General features: G+C 36.7%; 1 long non-coding RNA gene across 3 annotated transcripts in view; it reads right to left on the reverse strand.

The window, feature by feature from the left end:
* Positions 1-24,461, reverse strand: part of LOC104005809 (uncharacterized) — a 557,346-nt gene that overhangs the window by 457,110 nt on the left and 75,775 nt on the right. For 2 of the 3 annotated variants that reach the window (XR_010155847.1, XR_010155846.1), the window contains one exon: positions 6,412-6,565. The exons of the other annotated variant lie outside the window; for it this stretch is intronic. This is a non-coding gene — a long non-coding RNA (uncharacterized LOC104005809). The remainder of the gene's footprint in view (positions 1-6,411; positions 6,566-24,461) is intronic. 3 annotated transcript variants of the gene reach the window in all.

Genomic DNA, 24,461 nt, shown 5'->3' on the forward strand with positions numbered 1-24,461 from the left:
GCTTGCCCCCCAGGAAAGTGGAAAAGGGGTGGGAGGTGCTTGCCCCCAGGAAAGTGGAAAAGGGGTAGAGACACAGAGAGAATGGGTGGAGTGAGCAGCCCTGGGCTGCAATATGGGTGAGCAGCCAAAGCAGGTGTCCCTGCAATTGACTTGCCACCAAAGGAATGTGGGTGAATGACCAAGGCAGGTGTCCTGTGGAGATCACACACCGTGGAATGTGGGTGAATAATCAGGCAGGCATCCCCACAATGATTAAACACCAAGGGAAGGCTGCCTTCCCGAGTCCATGACCGGTGCCGGAGTTTTGGGTCCACAGATAAAATGTGTCTCCTTTGTCTCTACCAGAAAATGAAAGGAATTGAAATTAAGAGAAGGGAGAAATTGAAGGGTGGTGCCAAGATTGAAAGGAAAATGGGTTGAGGGATAGTGAGACAGGTGGGAGAAGAGAGTAAAAAGAGGCCGCTTACTCAATTTAAAATTGGTGAGATGTTCCTTGGGCTGGTTGGTCTGAGGACGCGAGGTCATAGGTGGATCTCTTCATGGAGTGAGGGTGAGGACAGGGGACTGGTCTCCCGAAGGAGTCCCGCTGACCTGGGTCTTTGGCACCAAATGTCTCACACGTCCGTGTGAAGAGACCACCAAACAGGCTTTGTGTGAGCAACATGGCTGTTTATTTCACCCCGGTGCAGGTGGGCTGAGTCCAAAAAGAGGGTCAGCAAGGGGTGGTGGATTATCATTAGTTCTTACAGGTTTTGGGATAGGCAGTGGAGTTAGGAGCAATGTTTTGCGGGCAGGAGCTGGATCTCACAAAGTACATTCTCAAGAGTGGGGAGAATTACAAAGAACCTTCTTAAGGGTGGGGGAGATTATAAAGAACCTTCTTAAGGGTGGGGGAGATTGCAAAGTACATTGATCAGTTAGGGTGGGGCAGAAACAAATCACAATGGTGGAATGTCATCCGTTAAGGCTATTTTCACTTCTTTCGTGGATCTTCAGTTGCTTCAGGCCATCTGGATGTACACATGCAGGTCACAGGGGATATGATGGCTTAGCTTGGACTCAGAGGCCTGACAGCGGTATCATTCTCTGAGCTCCAACACAACTTTCTTTCTATGCCATCTTTCTTTGTCCCGTCAACTAGATTTTTCCGTAGGTGGAATGATAATGGCTTAGGCAAAATAATCAAGACAGCTAAGAGCAGACAAAATATGAGTTTGGCAGAGATGTCTATGAAGTATCACCAAGAAATCTAAAGATTTTGAATCCTAAAGAGCTTTTTTTTTAATAAGCTATTCCCAGCCTATAAATTGATGTCTTCCTGCCAGTAACTAGAGTCATAGAAAACTCTTCTCACTTCCTATCCTGAAACTCTGATCATATAAAAGCAGCGATTATGTAGAGCCTAGACAGCACCTATCACAGGAAATGAGCAATTGCTTCAGGTATTTTACGGAGAACATTGAAGGAAATGATTAAGTTCTCCACACACAAAGAAAAGAACAAAGAGAGTTTGCACTATGGAAACATTTTGCAAAAATTCTACACAGTTTGAACTGAGAGCAATTGCACACAGAAACACTGAAAATCTTTCTCAATTGGTGTTAAATCTATATAAATGCCAAGTCACTGTTCCAATGAAGAAACCATAGCACAGGGACATTGTGCAACAAACTAAAAAGTTCAAAATGGAAGCCAGGAAAGTGAGCTGGTAACATTTTTTAGCAATCCTTAAAGATACTGGAAGTTAAAAATAGAACCTCCTGTATAGACATCCTAATTTGAGCTACTTATTATCTATGTTTAATTTAACTGATGAATTACCTGATGTAATTAATTTCCATAGTATGAGTTTAGGCCCATTATTCCTTTTGTTGTCCTGTAAAACAACAACTTCTTATACAGTTGCATACATATTTTTGGACTTCATAGACCCTAACTAGCAATCACAATAAAAATTCTATTGCATTACCCTCTACAGGTGCTATATGACATAGACATACACTTACTGTTTTGATCAATACTGGGTAGTTAGTTCTTTTCTCTGTCTCTAAACCAGAATTTTTATTGGTGAAGTTATAAACCTAGGTGAAAATTATAGCAATGAACTGAACCTATTGACTCTCCTTACATGCTTTATTGCACTGATGCAAACCAAGAAATCATTTTTATCGAGGGTCTTAGAGATCAAATAAAACCAAGATTTGAGTTAAACTTAATGACTTCAGATTTACAATTTAATATATTTACTTATTATTTTACATTCTGCATTATCTAGTACCCAAAGTAGGTCAGTAAGACAAAATTGGTTTTGGACCTGAGACTAATGTGCATAGGCTTCTCATTCCAGGCTTATCTTATCTTCCTTTCTATTTGGCTCATCGATCCAAATCTGCATGTGTCAGAAGCCAACCTAAATAGCAATTACCAAATATAAACACACTAAGTATTGGACACACAATTGAAATTTGGACTTTTGCCCCTGAATATAAATATTTCCCTCAATAATTTCTTTTCCCACCCAGTCATTTTTTTTATACTGAGCTCTTTTTCAAGGTAAAAATTTATTCTCTAACAAATAGAAAATATCTTGGACTAGCCTAATTCTAACCTAGTGTTTATAATCCTTTAGTCACTTTAAGAAGCAAATCAATGCAGACATTTGCTTTAAAAAAAATCTGGTGACAGAATATATTAGGCTAGCATCCTGAAGCTGAAAAAGTTTTGCCATTTGCACACCCCAATGATGTGGGAGAGCAAAATAATTATTCCAAAGCAGCCACATCAGATGGCACATTGGTTTATCTATTTTTGACTAATTTGACCATTAACATCACAGAGAGTAAAATTTAATGTGTACATACAGAAGTTGTCATATTGGATACTCTTTCTATATTCCTTATAATCTATTTCTTTGTCTTTATGAATTTTTCTGAATTTCCTATTCTGATAACACAATTCTATGTACTTGTACCTAAAACTGTAAATAAAATAAAAAAGCAATTAGCAGAAAATTAGAAATATTTATACTGCTTTGTAAATGTTTACTCTCTGTTTCATGTCAGTCTAGTATGTCTCATGGCAAAATAATCCATAATTAAACTTTACTGCAATATAAATGTTTGCAAAATGGACTGTCTTAGTCAATCAGTGTTTAGAAAAAATTCATCAAATCCAATTCCTTTCTCTAATGAACTTCTTCATGCACTACTAGCTCAGGCATGTAGCTCTAAGTGAGGCTGAGCAGGTAATTTGGAAAAGCTCATGGGTAGCTAGAGCAGTCTTCCCACTCTGTTCTGGAAAGACTTAGAGTTCAAAAAAGCATGTGAAATATTAGCTAAGGAGGAAATTCACACATTTGGTAACTTCAGGAAAAGTGCATATAACAAGTGCCTTGTTTTAAAAGTGCATTATAGGGTAAGATACCACATGCCAGTGAAAAATTAGGAAACTTAAAAATGCATTTCAGCAAATTTTGGAAGATCCATGTAAACACTTGGGTAAAACCCAGGCTTGATCAACCTAGGCCCTCGACATTTCCATATCAGAAAAGTGTTAAGCAATAAACTTCACATTACATCTGGCTCTGCTACTTACTAAATGTGTGACCTTAGGCAAGAATTTAATATTTCTATGCCTCAGTTTCCATATCTCTAAAATTGGAGAGGCAGTATACACTGTATTGGTCCATTCTCGCATTGCTATAAAGAAATACTTGAGACTGGGTAATTTATAAAGAAAAGAGGTTTAATTGGCTCATGGCTCTGCAGGCTTTACAGAAAGCATGATTCTGGCATCTGCTCTGCTTCTGGGGAGGCACAAGGGGAGCAGGCTTTTTTCATGGCAGGAGCAGGAGCAAAACAGAGCAAAGAGGGAGGCGCAACACACTTTTAAACAACCACATTTTGTGAGAACTCACTCACCATCAGGAGAACAGCACCAAGGGGATGGTACTAAACCATTCATGAGAAATCCGCCCCCATGAGCCAATCTCCTCCCATCGGGCCCCACCACCAACACTGGGGAGTACAACTGAAAATGAGATTTGGTGGAGACACAGATCCAAAGCATATTCCACACAGTAAAAGTTGTTATGGGAGATCAAGCAATTTTTGACACACAGAGAGACACAATCACACAGGTACACATTCACAAACATATACTAAGTGTTTATAATAGATAAATTTATATATTTGATAATTGCTGGCGTTTAAAGATCATGATTGAATTCTAAGTTGTGGTCAGGTCTTTTAGGCTTTTCCTCTGTTCATCTTCTAGGATCAATTTTTCAAAGTTTTCTTCTTCCCTTGTTGCAGATTATTTCTGAAAGCCTTTCCTCTTTACAGTTGCCACTATCCTATCCATTTATTTGACTCCCTCCGTCATCAAAGTTGTGGGTAAAATGGCAAAAGTCATCTCTCAAGTTCTCCCAAGGATCCTAGACTTTTTCTTCTTTCCTGATTAAGAGTTTGGAGGAAATGGACTGAGAATAGCAAAGAGAGATGAAGTGGGAGAAATTGCAAAGTATAACTTTCTGAAAGTTCATTTAGATGGCCATCTGTTAAAAGAGAGTAGTTTGCATTTCTGAAGCCAATTAAACTAGAACCAGTCTTTGTCTAATATAATCCACCCCAAAGACAGACAGACAGACAGACACACACACACACACACGCAAACACACACACACACAGAGTGAGAGAGAGACAGAGTGCATGTGTGAGAGAGAGCGAGAGTGTGTGTGTGTGTGTGTGTGTGTGTAAGAAAGAAAGAGAAACATACGCTTAATTTTAGTTATCTCCTAAACCTGGCATTTTTAGCCCAAAATATTCAGGGAGTCTTTTGACTTGGATTACATCCTTATTTTTACAAACCTCTAGGTGAAACTCAACATTTCTTTTATTTATTAGCATAGTAGTCAGAGCAGTAGTTATGCCTTTGTCACTTTATAATTGTTGCAAATATTATTTAATGCTCATTGCTACTTAAGAATTAAAGTAGCTACTAAACCTACTATAGATCTTATTATTTAATGTTTCAATAGAAACTGTATATGTTGACATGTTTTGAATGTTTTATTCCTTCCAAAACTCATGTTGAAACATGACTTCCAATGTTGGAGGTGGGCCTAGTGAGACGTGTTTGGATCATGGGGGCAGATCCCTTATGAATGTCGTGGTGCTGTCCTTGACATAGTGAGTTTTCCATCTGAGTTTATGCAAGATCTGGTTGTTTAATAGAGTGTGGCACTTCTTCCCTCTCTCACTTGCTCCTGTCTCTCTCTCTTTTTCTCACCATGTGAGATGCCAGGTTCCCCTTTGCTTTCTGCCAAGATTGAGAGCTTTCTGAGGCCTTACCAGAGGCCAAGCAGATGCTGACATCATGCTTCCTATATAGCCTGCAGAACTGTGAGCCAATTAAACTCCTTTTCTTTATAAATTTGCACAGCCTCAGGTATTTCTTTATAGATATGCAAAAATGGACTAACACATATATTATAAATTGGGTGGTTTTGATGTCTGCATTCCCATATAATTGGCTGACTTTGTAATTTATGCATTTTACTTTGTGCATATAAAATATTACTAGCTATTTAGTTTTTCTTTTGTTTAAATACTCCATTATTTTGCATACTTGGGTTTCGTTCCATTTAGTTATGCTATGTTGATGATAGGCAGTAATCGTTTCACCTACATTTCATAATGGTGCTGAACCACCTCTTTAACAAGGGAGTTTGAAGCTAAGGATGACAAAAAAATGAATAAGAAGATAATTTCTTTAAAGCTTTATTGTTTAATTGTGGGGAACTGTTTTTCTAAGGAAAAAAGTGTTATATACAAATCTGCACAATAATGAAACAAGCTGCAATTGGCTTCTAAAGCGTAACAGGCCAAGTATATAATATATACCCTGAACACAAAGGCACAGCTCCCAGAGTTTGCTAACAGAACTTCTCACTCATGGAGGCATGCTGCTATATTATTGACAAGAATCGCCATAAACAGAGTCATGCAGCCATCTTGGCAGGACTTGCCCAACTGTGTGCTTAGGTGTTGCTTCCAAAATCCCTTCCAAATCACACAAGTAGAATAATTTCTCCTTGTGTTGAGCACATTATAACAGCTGCATGCTGTCACCATGATTTTTAGAAACAAATATCTAAGCTTTTTCAAAAAGCAGAGCATCCCCAAAATGATGATTTCCTATTATGTTGCAAAATTGCTTCGAAGCATTATTAATATTCTTTATGTCTGAACTGGGAAGCTTGCTAGGTAAGCTTAGAAGGAATTCATTTGCACAGTTACTGAAGCAACATGAAGATTTACTGCTTTTCTCTTAGAGAGCTTGCTGATGTAAGATCAACATTATATGCCATTTACAGAATCCAGGAATCTTTACTTATAGAGAAACTTTTACCTGTGGAACTCATACTCATCTAAATGTTATTCCAGCCAACTCCAGATTTGGTCCCAAACTGGGGTGTTATAAGAAGAAAAAGGCAACGATCATAGTTTCTTACTGAGAATTGCTTAGAATACCCACAGCTCCAGACTCCATGCCAGGTGAAAAGCTAAAAAAAAAAAAAATCTCAGTTTCTGGGATAGTAATTATCTTCCATCTTCCATAGTGAATAGTATATTTCCAACTCATGAAAATTTAGAATCAGCTTAGAAATGTTTAGGATAATCTAAGACAAAGAAATTATACTTTCAGATTGTGTAATGAAGAATTAACTTCACCCAACAAGAGGTCTGCCCTTAGCCTTCGGCTACTGGGAAGTAATCTCTAGGCCCCTAGAATATCCTGCCTAATAAGAGTTTGCTTGTCAAACAGTGTAACTGTGATTTTTTAATAGGGGCTTTGAGTCATGCTACATCAGTTTTGACTTCCAGAGTAACCAGATTAAAGGCATTAGTCTGACTTCAGGAGGTACTGGACACAAAATATCAGCAGCAGAAACAGTATGTGGCTGATCCCCAGTAAAAACTCTGGACATCAACAGCTTGGATGAGCTTCTTGTGGTTGGCCATTGTTACACATTACGACCAGGAGGAGGTGCTGCTCCGCATGACTTCATGGGGAGAGGACAGGAGAGGAGAACCTCCATGTTTAGACTCCTCCTAGACTCTGACCTATGCATCACTTCCTTTGATTAATTTTAATATGTATCCTTTCCCTGTATACTCTTTGAGAGTATAACAGCTTTCAGTAATTTCTGTGAGTCCTTTTAGCAAATTATCAAACCTATTACTTAGTATAACAGCTTTCAGCAATTTCTGTGAGTCCCTGTAGCAAATTATCAAACCTAAGGGTAATTATGGGAATCCTCATGTTTGTAGCCAGCCCATCTGAAGTAAGGGTGGTCCTGGGATGCTGCAGTGTTCAGCTGGTGTCTGAAATGAAGGCAGCCTTGTGGGAAGTGTTCCTTCTTCCTATATAGTTTGTCTAGCTCTGGGCAGGGATTAGGAAGGACTCTGCACAAATTTAGAATTTTATATACTTGTAACATTTGGCTTATTAGAGCAACATCCTCGTAACTCCTACTTAAAATGAGCAATTGAGTTGACTTTTAATTTAATATCTTACCAAGTTTATTAGTGTTGCTAACTTTAACACATTAGTTTTATAAAAGTCATTTAAATAGTAGGAAGGTTTTAAGTAATCTCTGTTATTCAGCATTTCCAGCTTGGCCATGAGGCAGATGTTAGAGGATAAGTTAGCAAATAAAAAATATACTTTGAGAACTTGAACAGAAAAGAGTGAAAAAGAAAAAATAAAATTCTGACTTTAGTATTGCTCTAATAGTTATCAGTAAGTCAAGGAAAAGACGAATGGGGCTGAATACAAAAATAAGAGTGACAGAAAAAGGATATAAGTCTGTAGTAATTCCAACACTCAGGGAAGGAGTAGGGCAGGAGAGAATAGGAGGGACATATGGGGAAAAGGAAGCAGCAAAGGAGGATGGAATAATAAAATAGCAATAATAGATTTAAATTAAATTTATTGAGCATTTATTAAATACTAGGAATCCTCACTTACTCTCAACGACAATGGGAAGATATTATTATTTCTAGTGTTCAGAGGAAGAAACTAGGAGGAAAAGCAGAACAGGTATTTTTTTAAAAATCATGAAAAGTGACAGTCAAGATTTGAACCCAGGTCTTTTAATTCCAAATTCACAACTTGTTCCAAAATACTTGGCCTGCTTTGACTTCAACACTTGGAAAATGTATTCCTCACTAAGAGTATGTGAGAATTCTTTATTAGCTGGAATGTGCATCTAGTATATTTGTGTAGTCAAACTTCTTAATTTTTTTTTAATTTGTGGGTACATAGTATTTGTATGTTTATGGGGTACATAAGATGTTTGGATACAGAAATGTAGTGTGAAATAAGCACATTATGGAGAATGGGGTATTCATTCCCTCAAGCATTTATCCTTTGAGTTACAAACAATCCAATTGCACTCTAAGTTATTTTAAAATGAACGATTAGGTTATTATTACCTATTGTCCCCCTCTTGTGCTACCAAATATTAGGTCTTGGTTATTCTTTCTAATTAGATTTTTTGTACCCACTAACTTTAATATTTTAGCTCTAACAGAAGAAAAACATAGCAGCAGGCAGGAACTACAGTACCAGCTCAGATTCCATCAATTTTCCCTTTACCTATGATGTTTTCCACATTCTGGCACAAATGGGAAGTCAATAACCACACAAAGTTGTATAATTGCCATTGATTAAATCAGTGCTTCCCTTTATAAGCTAACATCTGTAGGCAAAATAGGAATTGTGTAAGTTGGACTATATACAAGTTGGTACACTTTAGGTCATTTCCAAGAACGGCTTTCCTGGGCTAAATGGATATTTTCCCTTAGCACGAAACCATGAGGTCTGAAAACTGAATCTAGTGTAGTATTGTTAACTACTAGGAGAAAATTGGATACCAGTTCATTGAGTGGGTCCCAAGAATTCACAAAGCATTTTTAAAATATCAAGGATATATACCTGTGACTTGACTAATTGCATATGCTTCCCTTCCCTTTCAAAATCCAACTGAAATATAAACAAAAGTTAGACAAAAGAGGCTACTCTGAAGGGAAAACATTTTGTGAAATTTCTGGAAGAAAATTGGAAACAGTAAGAGAGGAGTCAATATTTAAAACACACTCACTTACACACATGCACATACACCTAAAACAGGCTGAGAGGACTACCACAAAGATCCAGGCATGTATTCTACACGTCCCCAGGAAACTCCAAGGCTGGAGTCCAGCAGAAGTCATCTAAGAGCAGGGGTTGTCCAAAAGCAAATGATCAAGGTAATTAATTAGAAGACTGTAGAAGTGCTGGACCACTCTGCCTCACTCCCTATAGTGTCCCACACATGGGTCATTTACCCTGACGCCAAAAATAGGAGGCTCCTTTCTGAAGGATCATTAGCCTTTGTGATGCGAGAGGGATGTGCTCCTTACTGGAGTGCTAGAGCTACAAGAAGAGAAGCAAAGCAGAGCTCAAGGTTATTCTAGACCCCTGCAAGGGAGCAATAAAAAAAAGCAGCCTAATCTACTTCCAAGAGTGAAAGAAATTCAAAAGTAAAATAAATCTACTCAGAGAACAAACTCCAACTAATAGAGCAAATTTGTGTCTGTCCCCGCAAGCTTCACTTGAACCAATCTGAGAGCAGGTCTCAGCCTTTATCATACTCCCCAAATGCAAGCCACTCCGTAAAGCATTTGTTAGAAATTTTAGCTTTTACTCATTATTTCATGGGAGACTAAGAAAACGTATATTACACATTACATAGGAATAACTTAATCACATATTATATTTAACTGTCCTTCCTTCCACTTACTTTCTCTCTTTTCCAGCTGCAAGAATATCAATTTTTCTCTTCCTCTTTATTATGTCTGTGCTGACAGTGTTCTTGTTAATTTTTACATGGTCTTCTTGCTTTCTGTGTAAGTAATCATGCTAATTTAACCTGTTTTATTTCAGGCAACCAAGCACACGTTATGTTCTTAAATTATCATAATCCCATAATTATCTCTTTACCTGCATACCCTCTTACAATACTTATTGTCCTATATATTATTTAATGTAACCATTTTCCTTCAGATCACTACTATTAATCATATACTGTTCCCTAAGTATTTTCATTATTTATTTTCCTATGAAATAAATCTACATTTGCCTTCCCAACAACGGTGTCTCCTCTTAAACATTTCCCATTACCACACAAGCTAATTTTTTCGAATACTTTGAGTCATGTATTCTATATCTTATAAGACTCTTGTAAAAAAGAAAGTGTCATACAAATTGGATTCCCTATATGACAAGAACAAAATAAGACTTTAGGTTTATATGATTAACACCTGTGAATCTTCCCGCCCTATAGTTCAGTTGACATGCACTCAGTCCTAAGATGACTTCCATCTAATTTGTCATGCAGTTCTACATTAAGAAAAAAGATATTTGATGGATTTTCCATAATTCCAAAAAAGTAGCCTACATGGCATCCATTGTAATGAGTAAATAAACAATACTTATATGGCTTAATCTAATTAGAACTTTTCAGAATGGCAGTTGGGAAAGTTAATTTCCTTGGGAGGTCAAATGGCATCTTCAATGGCTTGAAATTTCCAGACCAGCCTCTGCAATTCCACTATCCTGATAGAAGTGTGAAACTTAATTTATTTGTCTTGGCTAATTAAATTCTACCTGTGACAGTAAGTGCCACTACTGCTTGTCTATAAATTAAAAATGTTAATTACATGAGAATATTCAGTGTTACCATGCCTGGGAAGTTGATTACTACAGCCATGTTTTTGAAAGCATGGGCCAAAGTCACTTTGAACTGACAAGTTCCAACTATTTTTCTGGAATATCAATGAATCTTGAATGTCCAGATCCAAAGCAGTTGCCTAGTCATTTTTTATCCCCTAGCTGAGCACTTGATATATTAGCAATAATTTTCACATATTATACATCATTTTGAAAGACATGTAAGGTACAGAACATCAAAAATACAGGTCAGAATGCAGGTGTACATAAAATTATGAGCAGAAAACATAAATTTAAATTGATACCACCACTAAGAAAAAATAGAACAAATATGGAAAAGCTATAGAGATATGTTCACAATTTACAGACAATTCTAAGTTTACCATCTTAGAATGAAAAGGAGATCCTCTAAGTTTTCCTAATAGACATTGTTGGTTTCTACTCAGGATTGGTATTTTTCTCCTTTATTAACAAAACTCCATTTTATTCATGTAACTACAAAGATTAAGAGTAATTCTTGGCAGGGTGTGGTGGCTCACACCTGTAGTCCCAGCACTTTTGGAGGCCGAGGCGGGCAGATCACGAGGTCAAGAGATTGAGATCATCTCGGCTAACAGGGTGAAACCCTGTCTCTACTAAAAATACAAAAATTAGCCGGGTGTGGTGGCATGTTTCTGTAGTCCCAGCTACTCGGGAGGCTGAGGCAGGAGAATCGCTTGAACCCAGGAGGCAGAGGTTGTAGTGAGCTGAGATTGCCACTGCACTCCAGGCTGGCAATAGAGTTAGACCTCGTCTCAAAAAAAAAAAAAAAAAAAAAAATCAGAGTAATTCTCATTAATCTAAGTCAGTCATGGGGGTATTGACTAAATATTTATGTGCCCCAAAATGTATATGTTGAAGCCTAACATTATGGCCTTTGGAGGTATAGCCTTGGGGAGATGCTTAGGTTATGAAGGCAGAGTCCTCATTAACAGGATTAACGCTCTTACAAGAGGCAAGAAAGCTTGACCTTGCCCTCTGCTGTCTGCCATTTGAGGATACAAGGAGAAGATGGCTATCTGTAAACCAGGAAGAATGTCCTCACTGGACACCAAGTCTGCCAGAACCTTGATCTTGAACTTCCCAGGCTCCAGAACTGTGAGGAATAAGTTTCTGTTGTTTAATCCATCCAGTCTATGATATTTGATATAGCAGCCCGAAATGACTAAGACACATGGTAAACTCATTTCCTCTGCTAGTAGTTATTATGCTAGTAGTTGCTAGGTGAGTATCTGACCTGGTCCTGGCCAATGAGATGGTAAGGGATACTTAGTAAAGTTGGGGGTGGAAGGATGGGGTCCTCTGGAAGATGTTTCTTTGAAACTAACAAGAATACACTGAAAAAGCTTGCCGTGTTTTATTCCTCTATATGTTATTGGCTAAGGATTTGACTCCTGATGCTACTGTAGCCATTATACAATCATAACTGAGGCTAGCTTGAGAACAAGCTTGGCAGCGACGGTGGCAGAGCTGGAAAAAATGGAAAGTCATAAATATCATGAATGCCATTGAGCTGCTGAATTAATACTACTCTAGGTCAAACTATCTCCTAACATCTGGTTAACTGAGATTATACATTTATTGTTCCTCTATTAATTGGAGATGGTGTTGCAGATAGCATTCATTGTCTATGAGGAAGAAATACCAGTTCTTTGGGAGAAACAGTTTCTCTAGTAATTAACAGAAAATTTTCTTAAAGTCATTTTCATGTATAATTTCATAGGAGAAGCAATAAGAATTGGGATGTACCATCTCTCAAACAATATTCTTGTAGCAAATATAAAAATAGACTTCACAAGAATTTTTTTTTCGTTAGACTTTTAAGTTCAGGGGTACAAGTACAGGTTTGTTATACAGGTAAATTGTGTATCATGGGGGTTTGGTATACAGATTATTTGATAAGCATAGTATCCAATAGGTAGTTTTTTGATCCTCACTCTCCTCCTGCCCTCCACCCTCAAGTGGATCCCAACGTCTGTTGTTCTCTTCTGTGTGTCCATGTGTACTCGATGTTTAGCTCCCACTTATAAGTGAGAACATGTGGCATTGAGTTTTCTGTTCCTGAGTTAGTTTGCTTAGGATAATGGCCTCCAGCTCCATCCATGTTGCTGCAAAGGACGTGATCTCATTCTTTTTTATGACTGCATAGTATTCTATAGTGTATATGTACCACTTTTATTTATCCACTCTACCATTGATGGACATTTCGGTTGATTCCATGTCTTTGGTATTGTGAATAGTATTGCAATGAATATACATATGCATGTGTATTTATGATAGAATGATTTATATTCCTTTGGGTATATACCCAATAATGGGATTGCTGGGTCAAATGGTAGTTCTGTTTTTAGTTCTTTGAGAAATTGCCAAACTGACTTCCACAGTGGCTGAACTAATTTACATTTCCACCAGCAGTGTATAAGCATCCCTTCTTCTCTGCAGCCTTACTACTATCTGTTTATCTTTTGACTTTGTAGTAATGGCGATTCTCACTGGTGTGAGATGGTATCTCATTGTGGTTTTGACTTGCAATTCTCTAACGATTAGTGATGTTGAGCATTTTTGCATATGTTTGTTTGTTACTTGTATGTCTTCTTTTGAAAAGTGTTCATGTCTTTTGCCCACTTTTTAATAAGATTGTTTGTTCTTTGCTTATTTGTTTAAGTTCCTTGTAGATTCTGCATATTAGATTTTTGTCAGATGCATAATTTGCATGTATCTTCTCCCATTCTGTTAAGTTGTCTATGTACTCTATTGATAGTTATTTTGCTGTCCAGAAGCTCTTTAGTTTAATTAGGCGCCAATTGTCAATTTTTCTTTTGTTGCAATTGCTTTTGGTGTCTTTGTCATGAAATCTTTGCCAGGGCCTAGGTCCAGAATGGTATTTTCTAGGTTGTCTTCTAGGGATTTTTTAGTTTTGAGTTTTACATTTAAGTCTTTCATAAGAATTTTATGAGGACGTAGCACCAAAAAGCAACTCAAAGAGAGCTAACTCTGAAGGGTAAACAACCTGGACAAATGTCTATAGTTTTTTGCTGGTCTGAATTTATTTCAAAATAAATTCTAGTCTATCTAGAAGACTTTTCCCCAAAGAATGCATCAGAGGTTAAAATACTAATAGTAGATATTCTGGGAAAAAATAAAAAGGAAGAGGAAGTATAGCAGGAAGGGTATGGATGAAAAAAAAGGAGAAAGAATGCAGAATGGTTAAGTAAGTTTAAGAAATGCTGGGATAGCAATCTTAAACAATTCCTCAAAGGTTCTTAGTATGCTAATATGCATTAAGAATGTCCAAGAGGAGTACAGAACATGTAGCATTTCCTACATTAATCTGACCATAGAGCCCTTTATCATATAGAATATAAAAGAAATGATATTCTATATATTCTTCTATAGAGATCACACTAAAGGAAACTCTGAGCAATTAATACACAGAATATCTTCAAAATTACCACAGGTATCTTGGCTGCACACTACGCTTTTGACAAATATAGCCAGCAGTGCCAGGGTCGAGTTTCCTATGTCCCTTATCAAGTGCTGTCTGAGGGAGGCCTTCTGTAATTTAGACATTATTTAGGTACAGAGTGCTGTTGATATCCATTTTATGGAAAAGGAGAAGCCTGCTGGAAACTCTGCTGGAGTTGATCATCCCACCGACGCATGGCCCTGGACCTGGAAGATTGGCAGTGAAATAAATTAATCAATGTTTATTACTTCTTACCCATGGTTTTACCTCCAGTGATCAATGTTTGCTCAGATTTTACTGATAAGAAACTTGGGGTTCTGTAATTTTTTCTTCTGCAGCAAGAATAGAACTAGTACTACTTTATTTGTTAATATCATCTAGTAGATGAATGTTATAAACTGGAAAATACATTCTGAGAGAAACTTCCAACAAACTATTATCATATCATTAAATAGAAACTAACTCAGTAACATACTGGGAAAGAAGAAAAAATAAATAAAAACTTATCTTTAAAATCCTAGACAAATCTGAAAATGAAATAAAAGCCTTAAATAGTCAAGCAGATAATTTAATCTAGAATGTTAACATGATTCCCTTTGTATCCCAACGAGCCTTACACTCCTTTAATGTGAGTTGATTAAAAAGCAATCTATTATTAAATTGAGACTAGTTAGAGAGAGATTAGTTACCATGAATATATTATAAATATGATATTTATACAGAGCTACAATTCCTTATCAATTTTCTTAGAAGGCTCTTCTTTTATGAATTCATCCAAGAAAAAATTAATCTATTGTTTTCCCTCCTCAGTTCCCCATCAAATTCTAACCTTGCTCATAGGTCAGGATTGTTCCAATTGATAAGTGTTGATAAAGCACATACTTAGTACATTCCAGATGCTGGAAGTGCAAAGCTGAAGAAGGCATGGTCCTTGACTTTAACAAGCTCAGAGCCTGCTAGAGACTGATGGGTACTTAGCTATACACAATCATAATGAAAACAGAGTGGAAAACACATATTAGTAAATATTAATCAATAGCAGTTGACTCAGAGGAGTTGGTTCTTACAATTTATGTAACATTCACTTTGAGTAATGAAGCTAATACTCAGACATTGCATCTACAGAACACTGAGCCAACCAGCTAACTAGCCAATTTGATCATTTGCATCAAATAACTGTTCAAATTCAATGATTTTGATGCTGTCATGTGCAGTCATATTTGTCAATCAAAATAATATTCAACCTGACAAATAGATATTGAGTGTGTACTATATTTAAACCATGTGTTCTGGGAGTGGGGGTGGAAGAACAGTAAGAGAAGATAAAGGAAGGAAGAAAGAATACAAAGTGAAAGAAGTGTTTGGGGCTTGAGAAACTTCTAAAAACAGAGGGAGAGATTAACTTGTAAGTAGTTAATTATAAAAGAAGACCAAATCAAAGGGACAAAGAACACAGTAGTATGGGAACAGAACAGAAAACAAGATGAGGGAGGGGATATTGGGAAAATTGTATAGGGTAAGTAGCATTTTGACTAAGCATTGAAAAAAAGAGTATGACTTTATTACACATTAAATAGAAATCTGTCCACCTTCCAGCTTTAAGCTTTAATCTTATATTCCTAAAACTCACCTTTGCCATTATTCTTGGAAGTCATCATTCTTGTTCCACTGACTATGTCTTAAATTTATGGCACTTAGCTACTTAGAAGGTTATCAGGAAATAACTTGCTTTTAATACCAACTTTTTCAGGTTATAATGGGATATGGGGAAAATCCACTTGTCATGAGGGTTATTTGACTCCAAATTTATGTCAGTTCATAGAGGCTTAGATCACAAACTCATTCTATGTAGCTTGAAAAATAGAATCCATATATCAAATGTTATAGCTGAGAAGTACACAAGCCATCATATAAACAAAATATCTTGAATTTAGAAATGTGAAAACCAGAAGCCTAAAGAAGTTAAAGGAATTGCTGAAGGTCACGTTGAAATTTTTGTAGCAGAAATGACACTTGAAATTGGGACTATATTTGAGCAAGCTGTTTTCTCTCCATCACACCCACCTTCCTTGATTTACTTGGATTGCCACTGGCTAAAAAATTTCCAATCACCAAACCACCTGGCTCCGTGAGAAGAGCTTTGTTTGGGTGCCTTTACTGACACTCTATATCTAGGAATTATTGTTAATGTGATAAAGCAAGAGCTCATGTCTTTCACTGGAAACTTTCCACATAAATCCCAAAATGGTTTTCAACGGTACCCTTGCTGTCTTCTTTCAACCACAACTTATGTATATTTTCCTGTCAAAAGGAATATGCTTTATGCACAAATTAGCATCTGTCTTGTTCATGCTGAATCTGTGTAATCAGTGTACTAATGAGAGAAATGACTCATAATCTTTGCCTTATGTTTTTTTCAATTTGATAAATTAAAAAGCAATGCCAAATTGCAGTTATGAAGATACAGCTGAGAAGTATGTTTAACTGCTGCAGCATCATACGGTCTTTATGGGAAGAAAAGCCGCATCTGCTTCTTCTGTAAGCTTGTTTGAGGAATGATTATACTCATGAGAGAAACACTAGTTCATGAATTCATGCAATTTTATGAACCAAACCAAACAAAACAAAAAACCAATCAGCATATCCTTGAAAAGAAATGATTTTTAGTTTCTGCAGTCTGTGTTGTATTCTTTGAAGAGCGGGCCAGATGATCCTAATTTCAAACTATTTAGTCCATTTTCTGCTTAATTAATATGCTTAAATATTAACAGTATCCCAAGGGCTTTCTACAGAGAAGTTGCAATATTGTATCATTGGATTCCTATGTTTAGGTTTATAATTCTCATTTAATTTTACCATGCAATAAAAACATTTATGCCCTGACATATTAAAGTACAGTACTGATGTGGAGAAAATTCACTGAGAGATGACTTTGTAACTGTGAATAGTATTATAATTGTTTCCATAAATATTATGTAATCATTTTTATTGCTAGGGATATATCTGTAGTCCAGTGAGAGAAGATAGACGAGCCTCTGGTAGAAAGCATAAGAAGCCAGGCCGGGTACGGTGGCTGACGCCTGTAATCCCAGCAATTTGGGAGGCCGAGATGGGCAGATCACGAGGTCAGGAGATCGAGACCATCCTGGCTAATAAGGTGAAACCCCGTCTCTACTAAAAATACTAAAAAAATTAGCCGGGCATGTTGGCGGGCGCCTGTAGTCCCAGCTACTCGGGAGGCTGAGGCAGCAGAATGGCGTGAACCCGGGAGGCGGAGCTTGCAGTGAGCCCAGATCGCGCCACTGCACTCTAGCCTGGGCGACAGAGCGAGACTCCGTCTCGAAAATAAAAAAAAAAGTAAGTATAAGAAGCCAAAAAGATACATGAACAGGCCAGAAAGATACATGAAGTTTGAAAACATAAACACTAAACAAGTCAGAGTGTTAAAGAAATAGCAAGCTCACTTCTGAATTACATGAATTTTTCATTGCTCTAATATACTACACAAGATTCAGAATTTAAAATACATATTCAAATGAAATTACAGTTTGTTATTTGAATCAGCGAATTGTGATTGTGAAAAATAATTTATTGCAATTTTAAGCAATAAAGAGTATAATATCCATATCAAAGAAGCTGGAGTTCTACTCTACTCAAAGTATAGCAGGAAAGGCAAAGACCTTTATAGAAGAATGCCAGCTAAGAAAGTTTAAAGGAATAAAATTAGAAATGGTGCAACTGGCAGTATAATAACTGATGAAGTCAAGGATGCTAAAACTTTAAGTATCAATTGTTGGAGAACAAGATACTACACGGTCTTAAAGTACTACCCCACATATTGTGTATAAAAGGAGAACACTGACTTTTATAATAGGGAGATTTGGGAACATCATCTTAACCAAATGTTTGCCAACTAAGACTGTATAGAACTCATTCGTTTTAAGTGTCATTTCTTAGCTTTCAAAACAAGGCTTTCCTGGATATGTAAAACAGAAAAGAAGGGCATCAGCTCTGACCCACTGCCCAGTATACATCTGAGAAAGAAAAAGACAAAAAATATCAAAGAAAGAAATAAAGAAGTAAAAGGAGGAAGAGGAGGAGGAGCAGGAGGAGGCGGCAGAGGAAAGCAAGGAGAGAGATCAATCAGGCTTACCTGGCCCTATGGAAAATGGAATTTGGATAAAACAACTATGAGATTTAGCCTCTTTTGTATACTTATCTGGAGAAATACATGGAGAGTCTTTAACTGATTTGCTTCATGAAGGCCACAAAAGAAATTCATTCAGATAGACTGAATCTTCACTATACCTTAAGAGCTATATAAAAATATTTGCATATAACTTTAGAATGATTCTATATAAAGAAATTATAAATATTAATCTATACCTTGAAATGAATTTCTAGATCCTCCTCACTAGCTCACTAACAAAGTGATTTGGTCTGCTCTGGCCAGAACAGATTTTTTTTTTCCTTGTCTTATTAGCTTCTGCTCCTCAGCTTCCCATTGTCTTACACTTGCAAGCAACCCTGGACTGTTAACAGTCACTTCCTTCTTCTAACCATCTATGATTACACTTGCTTCAAGATCACTTTAGCCTGCTGCTAGTTACTTACTACTGGAGAATGGCTTCTCTTCTGATATGTGTCATTCTAAAGCTCTCTGTTTCTCCATCATGTTCATGGCCAGATGCCTCATGTGTAGCTCATGCAATGGGTCTGGAGGGAATAGCTAGTCCTTTTGGCTGGAAGAGTAATTGGGATCAACTCTAGGTTGACGATTTACCTCTTCCTTAAGAATGGATTCCATGACACTCCATGTATACCTCTATTAAATATCTTTTCCAGCTGTCTCTTTCACCTTTAACATGACCATCATCATCCTCACCAAGACAACCCAGACAGCCGAAGTGGATTCCTGAACTTGGCAGATTCTGAGTCTGTGTGATGATAAGAAACAAACAGGAGACCAATACTTAAAACGCAACTTGCAATCTGGGTGTAAGAAATTCAAAAGGGTAGAGGCAAGGAAACAAGGCAGGAATAGTCCACATTTGTAAATAATGGAATTTGCAAAATAATGAGAATTGTCATTTCAGTGTTTCTGAAAAGACATTTCAAATAAAATTTTTACTTTATCTTAATTGACTTGTTCAATAACATCTTATTGAACAAAATATTTCAACAAACTGTATATCAATTGAATAAAAACTCAGCTTTTTCACCATGGGTAAAAGATGTGAGTTTTCATATTGTCCTATTATTTTAGCTGGAATTTAAGACAATAAAGTCTACTTGTTTAAAAGGAGAAAAGTAAAAGCAGCTGCCCTCCATTGAGGGCTTACAGTACACCAAGCACCACACTAATATTTTAATATACTATCTTACTTTGTCTTACAATTATATATGTGGTAACAGTAACTACTCTCATTATATAGATGTGGAAACTGAGGCATTAAAAGATTAAGTAAAATGCCCATGATGATAAACTTCTTAAGGAGCACATCTAAGCTTTACACCTGGGCTGTCTGATTCCAAAAGACATGCTAATAATTATAAACTATACAAAAGATAGAAATGGGGAGTTCAGAAAGCTGGCTTCCACCTAAAGTAAATGTCCACATTTAGGCTGTAGCTCTTTCATAGCAACAGGCACTTTGATATTCTTAAGTGAACTTGAGGTGCTCTCTGTTTGCCATACATCTCCCTTTACAGTCAACTCACTGGTTGAGGCAAACTGTCCAACGTGAATGATGTCTTTCCATCCAGTCCAGCATGTTGCCAAGCATACTATGGGATACTGGCAAAACTGGAGGAAACTGAACTATGCAGTGAATTCCTCAGTCTGTGGACTTTCAGATAAAATGTGTTTGCCCAGAGAGCTCTGTGTTCTGTCACTTGTTTGTTCATGCTGGAATCGGGGTGGGTGCCCTACAATGCAGGCTGCAAAACAACAGATGATGCTGTGCTGGTCACTATGGAAACCAGACTTCTGAAAGGAAAGAATCCACTCTTGGCACTGCTACATGAGTACACTTTCAACAATTGACTATCTTTCCATCGTAGAGGTCTGACTTCCTGACATTTCTTGAAGAAACCCAGTTTTAAAAATCAATTGTCCAGCGTGTGCTTAATGTGCAGTTTTAAAGCATGTTTGGTGTATTTTTAACTGCTTGTATAGCAGAATAATGGATACCTAAAGATTTCTATCTCTTAATTCCAGAACCATCTAGAATCCATCTATATAGATATATAGATGGATATGTAGATGTATATATCTATATATCTATATGGATATATAGATATATCTATGTGGTATAGACTATGCTACTGTGTTCCCAAGATATTGGGGAGTATTTTACAATTCATAACAGAAAGCCAAGAAGACTCATGTTAGAAATTAGTATATCCCAAAGTATTAAAATTAAACTAATATTAAATTTTTCTATTATCCGATAAACAATTTTTGAGTGCCCATCACATTTAAGACACTGCCCTATGTGCAATGGAGTATAAACATATGTTTCTCCTATTTCTCAAAGAATAATTCCTCAAAAAATAATAATCTACAACAGGATATATACACACACACATACACACACACACACACACACGCACACACACATGCACACATCTATATTATGAGGTAAAAGGTGGTAAGAGAGATATAAAAATACAGATAAAGAGCGACAATGGCAAAGAGAGGCTACAATGCCTGAACAACTATACTGGCTACATGTAGCCATATTTCAAGGACCATTTCTAATCCTCATTCTGCAGATATGTACAATATATTCCCTATTTTAAGATTAAGAAAATCAGACTCAGAAAAGTGAATTACCCAAGGCCTACTGGCTAGGTTTTGATGCTGACAAATTGCTTATGGAAAAACAACAACAACAACAACAACAAAGGCTTGTTTTGTTTTGATAACCCCAGGTCGGAGCTATGTACCTGGTACTAATTCTCAGTGTTTTACATCCTTATAAAAATGTATGAAGTAGGTTGTTCTTATTATATTATTCTTACGTTCCAGGTGAGGAAACAGAGGCACAGAGAGGTTAAGCATCCTCCCCAAAGTCACACACTTAGTGAGTGGAAGGGCCATGACTTAAACCCAGGCATCCTGACTCTAGAGTCCATTTCTTAACCAGTATTCACACAAATGCTTCTTTAGCAATTGCTCTCTCAATGAATACTGAAGGTTTTCTTATAAACCTGTTTTAAACTGAAGCTTAATGCACTGCCTGATAGGAAACCACAGAACTTGTCGTTTTTATGGATGTGAATTAATATGATTATATTTTCTTTGGGGAGTGTTCAAACAGAAAATAACCTTTAGTGAAGTAGTAAAGAATAATTTTTATATTTGTGACAAGCACCTGAGGCTTGGTGTGCCTCCTGCTGTAACTTCAGTGGAAAGATCTCAAGGCTTAAGCCATTTATTCTAAAGTTCCTGAGGGTTAGAGAACTCTCTCATTAATTTTCTTGGTGTTGTATAAATATTACATGAAACTGGTTGCATGCTTTAATTATAACCTATTAAACAAAGCCATTTTCCATGTGCTTCTTCCCTTTTTCATTTGGCTCTTACATTCCTTTGAATTGCCCTCCAAACACATCTCCAGAGAATTGGACAGTTGACTAAATGACAGAATATGTGAAGACAAATTTGAAGTGAGAAATTCTCCAGGTGTCTGTTTCTCCACTTCAGAGCAGCATTATTTTCATCTGTTTGTATTTCCCAGCCTTGTTAGGTGTCGCAGTGTTTTTGGCAAAGTAATAATAGAATTTTTCTGGAGGAACTGGGGGAAAGGAACACATACAGCAATTTGTGATGACCTGTTTTTCAGTGAAGTGTGACAATGGCATAGCCCTGCCTTTTTGTAAGCCCAGACTCATCTTGGGGATTTGGCATGAGGTTGTTTCACAATTATTTCTTTTCTTAGAATGGGAGAAATTCAAATATTTTATTCTCAACTTCATCTAAAGTTTTGTACTGGAAGCTGTGAGTCTTACTCTCAACTTCTCATTTGCTACGAAATAATAAAATGGAGATGGTAAGCCACTATGATTGGGTAGAATGAGGACAGGTGCATGGTCACCTATGGGCTAGCCTCTTGGCACCCATATTCTTATTTAATCCTCAAATAATCTCAATTTGTAGGTAAGGAAATTTAAACTCACAGCAACTAAGAAATTTGCCCAAGTTCACATTGGCAGTGATCAAAGTCCCATCAATCTGATTTATCTTAAAATGCAAACACATTCAAAAGCTATAAAAAAATATTTTCTTTCTTTATATCACTATACTATAAGTTTTTTTCTGTTAAAAAGTTGTTTTTTAATAGAAATCACTGTCCCCTATGTGATCCGTCATTGACCGAAATGTTGTATGGCTCATGGCTGTTTACTTGTGTGAGGGAGAATTGTTTGTAAACTGCTAAATACATCAAGTTGCAGAGATATACTTATCAGTTATCTTTGTAGTACCACATGAAAAGTAATTTAAGAATACTACAAAGAAGAAATTGTGTTACCCATGCTCATGCCTAGGGGTTCATGCCAGAAACATGAGACCATAGGCAAAAGGTAACAAGACAAATTTCCACTGGTAAAGATAGACTGTCTGGGTTTGCACTGATTCAGGAATTTGGGTAGAAGTAGGCCTGGAGATTGACAGTTCCCCGAATCTGCAACATGGTGGAGGGTGAGCGGAGGGGAGCAAGGCTGAATCACAGGGATGCAGCAGCCCCTGCCACAGAAACGCAGCATATTTTTTCTAGGTTCCCCCATCCCGCCCGGAAAAAAAAAAGAAAAGAAAATTTTAAAAAATTTTTTAAAAAGTGCCATCTTCCTGAGGACTGTCACAATTTATATTCTAAGTAGTTCATAGGTCTGCCTATTTTACTAAATTCTAACAAACCTTAAAAAATTGCTCTCTTATTAAAGAATTATTTTTCCAGAATTCTTATCAAGCTAATACTAAAATTAAAAGGTAACAGTGACATATTTCTCTGATGAATTAAGAAACTAACTGGTGCTGGGCATGGTGGGGCATGCTTGTAATGGCAACTACTCCAGTGGCTGAGGTTGGAGGATCATTGAGCCTGAGAGTTCTAGGCTAGCCTGGGCAACATAGCAAGACACCATCTCTATTTAAAAAAAAAAAAAAAAAGAAGCAAATTAACTAGTCTGAGACCTCAAAGACTTGAGCAAGCAAGAGATCAAAAAATAACTAAACAATAAATCTTGATAACCAGCCTAACACTACCGACAAAAGTAAAGTTGAGGCTGCTAGGACTATCATTTATGCTTTAGAAGTTTTCTGAAAATAAGAAAGGAAAGAAAAAAATCAGGATTCATTATAACATTTCTACTTAGCTTTGGAAGCACCCCTGAGAGTACTAAAGGCACCTTCTTAAAAACACAGATTTTAAGGCATAACCTCAAAGATTCTGATTTCAATAGGCCTAGGTTTGAGGCCAGGGATCTATATTTTTAATAAGATCCCAGGTGATTCTGAGACAGGCAGTTTTCTGAGCACATGTTGAGGAATGCTGGCCCCTAGCCTCAACTCTGGCTATACATTGAATCAACAGGGGAGCTTTTAAAATCTCAAATGGCCAAGAGCCACCGATGAAGGGATTTGCAAAGTGTTGAGAAGGTTGTGAACATTAAACGCATTTTAAAACCTTATGAGAGGATTTTGAAGCATTAGGAATCTTGAAATGGATTCTACAATACTTAGATTTCAGTTATTAGAGAGGTGTGTTAAACATAAATTTTAGACAACCAGATATTACGACACACTCTACTTTTTATTTTACTAAAACAAGAAAAGAAATAGAGTAAACTCCACAGACTATTCTTGAAAAAGATAATAAAATCAGGTTTTATGAGAAGTTCTTCACTAAAATACAAAATAAATAATAAATAAATAAAATGTTACTGCTTTCCCAGTAGAGTCTCTTTGTACAATTAGGATGAAATTTTTTATTGTTGTTTTTGAGTTATGTGTACCTGATTTGGAACTGTGAAAAGGTTTTAATTGTGAGAACAAGTATTTATGCCTCTTTTCTAGTATTATAATTAGTGATTTGCTTACTTAATTATTTTAGCGACTTATCTTGAGAAGGCTTAACTCTTTGAGGTTCAAACCTACTTTATTAGGAGTCAT

Source organism: Pan troglodytes, chromosome 2 (genome assembly GCF_028858775.2).
Source record: "Pan troglodytes isolate AG18354 chromosome 2, NHGRI_mPanTro3-v2.0_pri, whole genome shotgun sequence".
Lineage (NCBI taxonomy): Eukaryota > Metazoa > Chordata > Mammalia > Primates > Hominidae > Pan > Pan troglodytes.